Below are 12,264 nucleotides of genomic sequence, written 5' to 3'. Positions count from 1 at the left end.
TACCCAACTTTTGTAGCAACATGGACAGGACTGGAAGAGATTATGCTGAGTGAAATAAGTCAAGCAGAGAGAGTCAATTATTATATGGATTCACTTATTTGTAGAGCATAACAAATAGCATGGAGGACAAGGGGAGTTAGAGAGGAGAAGGGAGTTGGAGGGAAATTGGAAGGGGAGGTGAACCATGAGAGACTATGGACTCTGAAAAACAATCTGAGGGGTTTGAAGTGGTGGGGTGGGTGGGAGGTTGGGGGAACCAGGTGGTGTGTATTAGAGAGGGCACGGATTACATGGAGCACTGGGTGTGGTGCAAAAATAATGAATACCAAAAAAAAATGAATACTGTTGCTGAAAATAAATAAAAAATAAATTAATTAATTTTAAAAATCTGCTCAAAGAACATACAATGTAGATAATACCATCCTTATTTTGCAAATAACAAAATAGAGGTTCTGAGAGGTCACGAGATTTATCCTCAAAAAAAAAAAAAAAAGATTGTCTCATGTTTTTCTAATATAATCAGACCTAAGTTGCTCTTTGGGGATTTTTTTTAAAAATACATCTGTTGAAAGGAACCTTGCCAGGGTACCTGGGTGGCTCAGTCTGTTGAGCATCTTCTCTTGGTTTTGGCTCAGGTCATGATCTTGGGGTGGTGGGGTCAAGCCCCATGTCAGGCTGGATGCTCAGTGTAGCATCTGCTTGGCATTTTCTCCTTCCTTCTGCTCTGCCCCCACCCCTGCTCACACACATGCTCTCTCTCTCTCTCTCTCTAAATTAAAAAAAGAAGAAGAAGAAGGGGTGCCTGGTTGGTTCAATTGGTTAAGCATCTGCCTTTGGCTCAGGTCCAAGGATCGAGTCCCTCATCAGGCTTCCTGCTCAGTGGGGAGTCTGCTTCTCCCTCTCCCTGCCCCACGCTGGTGCTCTCTCTCGCTCTCTCTCGGTCTTTCTGGAATAAATAAACAAAATCCTTTTAAAAGGGAAGGGAAAGAAAAGGAAAAGAGAAAGGAGAAAAGAAAGAAAAGATCCATGCCCTAATTAAGGGACTTAGACTTTGGGGTCTCACCACATTTAGTGATAATGGGAAAACTAAACAATAAGCAAATTCAATGACATATTTTTATCCTTGACATTTTCCAAATTAAACAGGAACAAAATGAACAAAGACAATTTTCCATAATTATAAATGCTGCATGAGTCTTCTCCTTCTTATTAAATGGGAAATTATTGTAGACCTCATGACACGGTGATGAGAAACAACGTACCTTTCCTAAGTCTGCATAACAACATTCCTTACCATCATATGTTTTTTAGAATTTTAAAATAGCTTAATAACAATATGATGGAAATGTTTTTCTACAAAGACAATTTTCAAACTTTCAGAAAGGAAAATGAATAGAATATAATAACCATTGCCTTTTATTGAGGGTTATTTCTCAAGTACAGTCCATACCTAACCCATTTCATCCTCAAAATAATCCATAAACATTCTATTATCACCCCCATTCTTCAGATAAAGAGACACACAGATCGGTCAAAATATTTACCTCCCTAAAAAAGGATGACAGGTGCTGTGTATTTTCTATACATCTTTTTTCACATAATAGGTGTGAAATGGAATGCTTAGGCAATAGGACCATTAGGGAACCATAAAGTATGAGCTGATACTGTATATATTTTTAAAACTCTGTATTAATATAATAGGCAATTGGAGTCAGTTCGTTAAGTTGTAGCACATTAAATTTCATTAAATTTTTAAGAAATTAAATTTCTTCTGTCAAGGGAAAGGACAGGGCTATTTAAATAAACAGTTCTTCTGCTTGATTTCAAGCTTATACACTGATAAAACACCATCCCTGTTGCAGGCATGAATTAAGAAGAATTTAGCAATGCTATTTAGGATTAAATCAAGATATCTCCAAGACACACTAAGTCACAATCATTAGGTATAAAACGGTGTGTGCAAAGTAGGATATTTTTTGTATGGGGACAAAAATCATATATATACGTTTGTAAGCATGGAGAATAGCTTGAAAGGGTATGTGAGAACTGAAGAGAGCAGCTGTTTCTGGGGAGGAACTGTGCAGTTGGGAACAGGGACTAGAAAAATAAAATATTTTTACATTAATATATATTATTATATATTTTAAATTTTCTTCAGTATACATATATAGGTTGCCTAATACAAAATATATAAATATAAAACATTAATAAGCAATTTTAAAAGAAAAAATATTACTTCATTTCTAGCATGGTCAAAAATGTGTAAATAATTTTACTGCCAGAGTCAAGTAGAAAAAGGAAAAAGGGAGTTGAAAAGTACTAGAAAGAACCTTTCAGCATTCCCAGCAAGGCCATTCTATTTCTTCCCTCATAATTTTGGATGAATGAGAACATTCACTGAGTGCCTACAGCGTGTCAGGGACAGACACAGAGAAGATATTTTAAAGTAAAATATCATCTTTGCCCTCAAGAAGCATGCTGGTCCATAAAAAGATTCTGGAGTGGAGAAAAGAAGTCTGCAACAGGATGTTAATATGAAGTTCCTTCGGTCACCCAGACACAGTAGGGATCACATCCCACGTGAAGGAGAGGTTCCAGAACAGAATGGGGAACAACTTTTCAAAGGAGATACCGCAAAACCATTTGTCTGACTCTGAGACCCCTGTTCCCATGAGAGGTTTCAGGAGACTAAGTGAAGGCTTTGAAAAATGTTTCTTTGAAGAGAATTCTGGTAAGTCCCACCCCCTTGGGGGCAGGAAGAAGGGTACTTCTTTGCAGCTCTGCTTTAAGGACTCCAGAGAGAACTGCACTCAGGGAATGCCGGGGTCTAGGACCACACTGGAGAGTAAGAGCAGGCTGAAGCGGAACAGAAGACGCAATGTGGGAAGGAAATGGATCTTAAAAGAGGACAGGAGCAGAGCGGCTGGCATTTCCCGGGGGCCAGATACACACTGGGGAGTACACGGGGCAAGGCAGGAGGAGGAGACCTGCCAGAGGAAAGCTAGCGTACCTCTGGACTTCCGGCAGCTGAGGAAGTAGGAAATGACAAGGTCGGGTGGGCGTGTATCACCACAGAGACCTGAAGAAGGGACATATCCAAAGTTTGGGGATCTCTAAAGAACCCATGAAAGAACCAATGAAAGAAAACAGCAGTTCTACGTTACTGGCGAGTGTCAAGTGCCATGATCTTAAATCACTCTAATGAAATCCATCAAGTACCAGGGGCCGGCCTTTTTCTTCTCTTCCCTTGTAAAACACTAAGCCAAACTGGAATCAGCAAATTAAGGGGAGGGGATAAGGATATGCCAGGTTAAGAAGGAAAGCCAAAGAATTCTTTCTCTAACTCCTGACTTCCCCTCTCCAGTAGCTGAACGCTGGAGGGAGATGTTTTGTCTCCAAATTAAGTTCTAAGTTTTACTATTACACAGACTGGGCACTTTAATTTTTTTTATCAAAATTACATCTGATATCTAAGCATCATCAAAAGCACAGTGTAGGGGTGCCTGGGTGGCTGAGTGAGTTAAAGCCTCTGCCTTCAGCTCCGGTCATGATCTCAGGGTTCTGAGATCAAGCCCCATTTCCCGCTCTCTGCTCAGCAGGGAACCTACTTCCCTTCCTCTCTCTCTCTGCCTACTTGTGATCTCTGTCAAATAAATAAAATCTTTAAAAAAAAGTACAGTGTATAGGGCTACTTGGGTTTTTCATGTAGGGGCAGAAGCGGATTCTACAGAAAGAATCTAAGGGGAAAATGAGAGACAACAAAGCTGCTTCTGGTCCCAGCTCATGAGCTGTAGCTTTTCAATGTACAGTTATAGACAAGAAGTATGACCAAGAGTTAGACAAGAAGTATATAGAGACATATATATATATATATATATATATATATATATTTAGACAAGAAGTATCTACAAGACCAATATAGACAAGAAGTATGACCAAATGAGGACACTTCACAGGACATACTAGAACAGGTGGTATCCAAGGTAATTCTTAAATTAAAAAGAGCTTACCTAGGAGACATGGAAGAAGGGAGGTATGGGAGGACATCATAACACCAGCAAAACCCAGCATAGTAAGTGATTCATCGTAGCGAATAAAATGATACAGGGAACGTCCAGAAAGCACTGGGCTGAGAGACGGAGAAGGCCAGCCTTTATGATGTGAGCAGAGAAAGAAGAACTCCTCGAGGAGAGCAAAGGACCGTTAAGAGGCACAGGGCAGCCCATAGATAGATGGCATTATAAAAGCAGAATGCATGCAGAGTGCATGGATTTGCAAGGGAGTGATGGAGAACATCTCAAACACTGATTGCCTAGGGCTGGGAGTGTGAATCCACAGTAACTGTAAATGGGAGAAAGGGTTCTTTCCACGGTGATGGAAGTATTGTAAAGTTGGATCATGGCAATGGGTCGCGCAACTCTATAAACTTACTAAAATTCACTGAATTGTACCCATAACGTGAGTGAATTTTATGGTATGTAAATTTGACCTCACTAAAGCTAATTTTAAAATATACACAAATAGGGAGAGAAAGAAGGAGAACAAGAAAGAATGAGAGAGAGAGAGAGACTGTGAACCAAGACCTCCAACATGCCTTTGGCAATGTTACCGTGTCAGGCTCAGCGCAGTCCTGGTGAAGCTTCAGCCACATTGTGGAGGGCAGAACTGTAAACTAGAGGGCACGGAAGTGGCCACAGCAAGAATCAGCTACTCTTTCAATAATTTAGAATGAGAGAGAAGGAATAGTGGTTGGAGATGGGCAGAGGGTCGATGGAGAGTCAATGAAAGCTATTTTTAAATTGGAAAATTCTTGAGCATATTTATAAACTGAGGGGAAGAACTGAAAATATAGGAAGGAAAAGGTGTGTTTTTCTAGAGGAGACACTCTTCTTGGAGTTTACTTGCACAGTATTGATTCTGCCTCAGCCAAAATCACATGAGCAAGATTGAAGGTATACGATGAGGGGGAAAGAGAAGAGATTCACCACTATTCAGTAGCTAAAAGAGAAAAGAGGGACTCTGGGATGGAGAGGTCTTGTTGTGTACTATCCCAGCCTGGGCTCTGAATCAGTGTCTTCAAACCATCAAAGATACACTGAAGCCTTTCCAGGGACCAAGTGCTCACCATCTCCCTATGCTTATACTGTCACTTTCATAGTTAAATTAATACAGAAACTATGGTTTGATCTTGAGGGGTCACTCCATTTAAGGTGTCTCTCCATTTGGAGTTCTAAAAACCAACTGCACCACATCACACTTCCTTCTTTTACATCACAAACTACTAAGGCAGCAGTTTGAGTATGCATTCTACATAAACATTCTCAAAGCACCCAAACACTTACAAAGACTAGCAATTAGATATGATACTAGCATGGCACTTTGGAGAATCCCTTGATCTACAAGAGTCGCAAACCATCATGTTGGCACAATGGGTTCTAGGGAGATATGAATGGCAAATCCTCACTACTTAATGTGTGCCAGGCAAGGTTCTAAGAGCTTTATAAATGTCAATACTATGAGGCACCTGAGTGGCTCAGTGGGTTAAGCCTCTGCCTTTGGCTCAGGACATGATCTCAGGGTCCTGGGATCAAGCCCTGAGTCGGGTTCTCTGCTCAACGGGGAGCCTGCTTCCTCCTCTCTCTCTGCCTGGCTCTCTGCCTGCTTGTGATCTCTCTGTCAAGTGAATAAATAAAGTCTTTAAAAGAAAAAAAAAAGTCAACACTTGTACTGTGACCATCCCCATTTTACAGATGAGGTTACTAAGATAGATAAAGGTTAATTAACATGTCCAATTTCAGATAAATGACCCTGCCTACATCTGCATTTCTAAACTAATCCCTAGTTGTTATGTTGCCTAATCTGTAATTGGTTTACCCTAAAACATGAGTAGAATGTGGTTCTTGGAAGCTTTAGCAATCTGACCTAAAGTGAGCTAGGCATAAATACCAGGTGATGTGTTTAGGATCTAAGACAGTGGCCCTCAACTGGAATGATTATTCCCCTCAATGGACATTTGCTGAGGTCTGAGGAGGTTTTTGGTTTTCGTAACTGGGGATGGAAAGTCTATGGATACACTATTGGCATCTAGAGGGTAGGGGCCAAGGAGAGGAGTCACTAAACAGTCTATAATATATAAAACAGTCCCCTATAACCAAGAATTATCCACCCACAAATATGAACTGTGTCAACATAAGAAAACCAACTCAAGAGCAGTTTGGTATCAGAAGACCCCCCAAAACCAGCTTCTGTCAGCCTAGCTACTTACTGTTCATATCTTTACAGAAGAAAGTCCACACGTCAACCTTTGTGTGTCCTGCTCTCAGCTGAAAACACAGCAGAGACTACAGTGGCCTACTTTGTAAAAATAACTTTTTGAAAAATTCTAGTCACATATAAAGTAAACAAAATAGGGTAATGAATTCCCATATAGTCATGATTCAACTTCAACAAATACCAGTACTCTGACCTTCTTGTTCTGTCTATAGCTCCACTCACCCCGCCCCCATTTGATTATTATTGTTTAGTTACTTTAGGTATAATTGGCATACAAAAGAACAGCTGCAGTTTTAACACAGAATTTTAAATAATTATTTTTATTGTAAAGTAAAGCAAAGATCTTTCCATTGTAAGGTAACATATGAATCCAAAGAAAAATGTATGGCTCCATGAACCATTATTAGGAAATGATGATTTTGTACCGTGGCCCCATTTTAACAAGTGTCTCGTCTCACTGGCTCTATCAGGAATGGCTTCCCTGATACCTAGCTTCTAAGTCAGTGTTTCCCAAACTTCAAGTTATGGTTCACTTGGGAGAGTATACATTGATTTTTTTTGTTTGTTTTTGTGTGTGTGTGTGTGTGTGTTTGGAGACTAATGAAAGAAGAGAAAATAATGATCACATGTACTGAATTCAGTAAGGGTTAGTACTGTTTTGCACAAGGATACTATGGAAATACAATGTTTTAAGTAGTGAGGCCTGAAATAACCATTATTTCTTACTATGAATGGGGGTTCAGAATAGCTTAAAATCATGAGAGGCGGAAGGAACTGTGGTTCAATAGGGACGATATGTGCATATTCTATGTGTGCACGTGTATATAAATATGTGGCATAAACATATATGTATGTGTGTACACATACACACACATACCAGGTTCTATAACCATAGGCAAGTAACTTGTTATTTAAACCTCTTTTGCTCTCAAATTCTGCATCTGTAAAATTGGGGCAGTAAAGATGTACATAATCGGTTTATTATAAGGATTAAGTAAGTTTGTGATTATATGCTGAGCCAACTCCTTGGTATTCAAGACGTAACAGTTGCTGCTATTATTTCAAAGAAATTAAACATAATTGACAACTTGACCAGAGAGAAATCAAAGACTTGAAGTACTAACTCAAACATAGGTCTCTAACTCATTTTAAGGGATATTAATTGCTTACATCTTTTTAAAAGGTACTTGTTCTGTTTAACTGTGTTTTTTAAAGTTGCTTTATCACAATGAAAGGAGTGATTCTGACACCTTTTAGAAATGCTAATCGTGGCTATGAATAGTTATCTGCTTAGAATTCACACCTATTAGGGGCTGCATCTAGGTGTATAAAACATCCACACTATCAACACAGAAGTGTAAATCTAAATTGAGGCAAACTGTGATAGCAGCTTGGATTTATACCCACAGCAATTTCAGCTGAGGACATGGGAAGGAAAAGTACCCTTGGGTCCCTCCCCCACCACAACAAGCCTCTATTTTTTTCACACAAATAAATAATGGTTCTGATGAAGCCCATACTCCACAAGGGTGATAGGGGGTGAAAGGATCTTCCAACTAACTGCCCATATGGAATAATCTGGAACGTACATAAGGACGGGTGGAGATGAGCACAGGAGCGTGTGTGCCCATCTACCTCAGCCTTGAGGGCAGTCCACATGGTGCAATGTGAGCCCAGGGCTGCCAGACACTCTGATTTTTTTGGAAGATGCTGGACCTACAGAGTTTTATAGATGTTCCATTTCAAACTAATAAAAATACAACTTCAAAACAATGGTAACCATTGTTACAACTTCAAAACAATAAAACCAAACAAAATATGTCTGCCATTCAGATGCAATCTCAAAATCTCTGACCAACATGATTCCAGGGTCCTGGGATCGAGTCCCACATCGGGTTCTCTGCTCAGCGGGGGGCCTGCTTCCCTTCCTCTCTCTCTGCCTGCCTCTCTGCCTACTTGTGATTTCTCTCTGTCAAATAAATAAATAAAATCTTTAAAAAAAAAAAAAATCTGACCAAAATGCACTTTTCTGCTTAAAAATTTTGAAAAGCATAATTGATCACTTTCCTGCTCCTGAGGAAATATAACACACTGCACATTAGGAACACTTCAGTATTTTTTCTAATCATAAATACAATTCCCCGGGCTCCTGGGTGGCTCAGTGGGTTAAGCCTCTGCCTTCAGCTCAGGTCAGGCCATGGTCTCATGGTCCTGGGATTGAGCCCCATATCGGGCTCTCTGCTCAGTGGGAAGCCTGCTTCCCCCTCTCTCTCTCTCTGCCTGCCTCTCTGCCTACTGGCGCTCTCTCTCTCTCTCTCTCTGTCAAATAAATAAATAAATAAAATCTTTCTTAAAAAAATAAAAATACAATTTCCTTATTGTACACTCAAAACTAATATAACATTGTATATGAACTAATTGGAATTAAAATAAACACTTAAAAAAATAAAACATAAATATCTTTTGAAAAAAATTTGTTTTGGGGCACCTGGGTGGCTCAGTCAACAGCTCAGGTCATGATCTCAGGGTCAAGAGATCGAGTCCCATGTCGGGCTCCACAATGAGCATGAAACCTGCTTGAGATTCTCTCTCTCCCTCTGCCCCACCCCCTCACTGCTTACATGCTGGCTCGCTCGCTCTCTCTCTCTCTCTCTCTAAAATTAATACATAAATAATTGATTGACTGAAGGATTATTTATTTTATTTTTTTCACTGGGCGAAGTGTGACCATGAAAGAGGATGCATCCTTCCCATGTGTCAAAGGAGAAAATATCTATTATGCAGAAAGTATTCCACTGTATTCAATGAAATGGTTCTCATCCACCCACTAATGAGCTGATGTCCAAGAACCAAAATTTTGTAACCAAGGATCAGAGGGCAGCAAAGACGGTGCCCACACGGGAGATACCTCAATTCCATGTACACAGGCTGCCTCATGCCGCAAGGGGCCTCTCCTCTCACCCCCAGCGTGCCACACGGGTATCAGCATTTTCTGTGCTTCCCCCGTGTGAAATATTAGGAAGGCATTTGTTAACTGTTGGCAGGAAAAATTTGAAGACCTGGATGTAGACCATGAGGTGCAACTAAAAGTCAACACGTTTCAGTTCACACGACAGTAATCTATGTGCTTTCATTTCCCCGCACAGACAGACTTAGGGAGCGGAACTGAATTTACCAAAAAAGCTACAGACAGATTTACAGGTAAAGGCCCAACATTGAATACCAGCACTGCTTCTTCTGCAGCCAGAATCCTGCCTGAAAACATTTATGACAAATATGCTAATAATGGATGCTGTGGTTTCTGGTTGGCTTTAAGCGCAGATTCTGCTTCCTTCTGCCTTCTCCAGACCCTCCAGATGAAGGACCACTATGTGGCTATTTGAGCTTCTATTTCATTTTGTAGGACCAGAGAAAGTTCCTTCACCAGGGCTTCACATTCCAGAATAACAAGTGATACTTCCCACAAATACATACTTGAATTTTCCTCGTATACTCAAAATACGAGGACATTAAAGAACCAGGCAGACAGGAGAAGTTAGCGGAGAGTGCCTGGTAGGAAGGGCGTGGAGCTGCCCAGGGCCCACCCAGTGAAAAGGGTCAGCTGGTTCTCCCTTCCAGACAGTAGCCATTAACCTTTTTGTTCTCAGGTTGGCAACTTCTTTTCCTTTTTAAACACAGAATGGCCCTAACTAAACTTGCCTTAGACAAGATGTAGCCTGCAGGCTGGCAGTTTGAGGTTTCTGAATGCAGTTACAGGTGAGGAACAACAGAACAACAACAATAATCAAAAAACCCCTTTTTCAAATAAAGATAAGCTCTCCCGTGCTCACTTTCTGCTGGGCTGTTTCCGTGTGCATCCCCACTGTCTGCCCAAGAGCCTGTCACGGGGCTTGGCTCACAGCAGACGCTCTCAACAATATTTGCTGAATTAATGAACATCACACTTAGGGAAGTAGTTGCCACACTTGGCTCCGTATCAGACCATCTGGGGGAGCTTTGCAAAAACGCTGATCCCCCAATCCCACTGCATCATAATTTCCAGGCACCAGGCCCAGAACTGTTGTTGTTGTCGTCTTGTTGTTGTTGTTTTAAACTTTCCAGAGTAATTCTGCTGCAGGGTCACTGATGCGTCCCCAAGCACTGGCTAGGACACAGTGAGCTTCCAAGTTCCAGCTCTAGGTGTCAGTAACAAGTCCGCAAGATGTCGTCACCTCTGGGGATGTTATAAAATTTTTAATGTGGGTTTAGTTTCCCTGCATCTCCTCCTTCTGTGATTCCTTATTCACAGGGAAAGAGGAGGCAGAATGGAAAGTTCCAAGTTGTTCCCCCAATGCATGGGATGTTTCCCTAAAACCACTGAGAAGATTCATTAAAAGCTTCAGCTAGAAACACATTTAGAGAGAAAGAAGAATTTCCTTCAAAAAAAAAAAAAAAAAAAAACACATGTTTCCCAGCTAGGGAGACATGGGTGTCTGGAAGTCCACAGAGAAGCAGCACAGCTGAAGAGAAGAGCCGTTCCTCAGCGTTTCCCAGAAAGGTGGACTCGGGAAAGATTCCAAGATGGAAGCAGGGACAAGAGCCTGACAGGAAGGGACACATGGAGACAACCTGGAAGAAGGTGCCTTCTACGCAGCCCACCCTGCCAAGTATTCTCATTATCACCCACTTCACACTACACTGGCTCCATGAAGACTGGGAAATGTAACACGACACCTGGGGAGGAGGAATGGGTGTCTGCCACTTCAAACAAACAAACTAACTAACTAACTAACTAAAACTGAATTACAAAACTATAGGAGGCAGGTTTTCATGTACCCTAAGAGCTGGTGGGTTACAATTCTAACCTCTAACATCCGCTACAGCAAGGCTTTTTATACAAACTTGGGGTGATCCTGAGTTGAAAGGATTTTGTGCAGATTAATTAGTAACTGTTTGCGAAACGCTTTGGTGGGTGCAATAAGGATTCGCTTTATTTTGGTTACATAATCCACTCATTTTACAGTTTGAAAGCAGAGTGATTAAAGTTTGATCACAAGCTAAGAAAGCCAAGAACGCTGAACTTCACTTAAAATTCTCTCCCCGTGTATTCCTCCTGAGCCCAATTACTTCCAGGGTCAGACATCTATCATTTTATGTAGCAAAACTGGTGCTTGGAAACATGAGAGATACATTCTGATTTATCATAATAAAAATATTCCTGTTTAATGTTCATTTTGGAGACAATCTAGGTTATTGGAGCATGCATATTTGAATAATGTTTATTATCATGTGGGCATTCTGAAGACCGAAGTGTTTTTATAATATAAAGGAGGTGTGGACATTCATGTCCTTGGTAGGTGGTATGTATTTTTTGTGAAATGCTCTTCCCTGAGGCAGCAATGGAGGAAAGAAATCAAAAACAAAGCTGTTGGCTCTATGGGGACTAGTAACTAAAAGTCTGGAAATTGCTGAAGATTTGCAGCCACAACCCAAGCCCTCTCCTCACCAGAGTCTAGGCTGATACTGAGTTCAGGTACACACTGCCTAGCTATGACCATTATGCACAGCTCTGCCCATTCTGATCGGGCGTATCATGCCCCTTCCTAAATATTCTGAATATCACCTTTGCTACCTTTCAAAAAGTGGTTTAGTGGGCTTTTCATATTGTACAGGACTGTATAAATGGTCTTTTTCCAATATTTTAAAAAGAAAGCCCCACTATGATATTTTCCTCTCGGCACACGGTGTCCCATGGACACAGACCTGACATAAGCGAGTACATACCTCACCCAGGATGGAAGATGAGAATGAGATTCAACTATTTCAAGTGCCTTTTGGGGGCAGGAGTGTCACTTTGAAATTTCAGGATTCGATTTATTGTAGTTGGTGCCAAATACTGGTGCTAAAAATGTTTCTCTTAAAGTACTAAAAGGCAAATGCTGATAGTAATTCCTGTCTTTTATTGACTATCATGTGCTTGGCACGGAGTTCATTTAATCCTCCCAAGGGCCC

The 12,264-nt window shown here is 40.9% G+C and overlaps 1 protein-coding gene across 2 annotated transcripts in view; it reads right to left on the bottom strand.

Moving 5' to 3' along the window:
- CNTN3 (contactin 3) overlaps window positions 1-12,264 on the bottom strand; it is a 336,043-nt gene that overhangs the window by 257,911 nt on the left and 65,868 nt on the right. The window lies entirely within an intron of this gene.

This window comes from Mustela nivalis (genome assembly GCF_964662115.1).
Source record: "Mustela nivalis genome assembly, chromosome: 1".
In the NCBI taxonomy this organism is placed as follows: domain Eukaryota; kingdom Metazoa; phylum Chordata; class Mammalia; order Carnivora; family Mustelidae; genus Mustela; species Mustela nivalis.
This window is presented reverse-complemented; position numbering and strand designations above follow the sequence as displayed.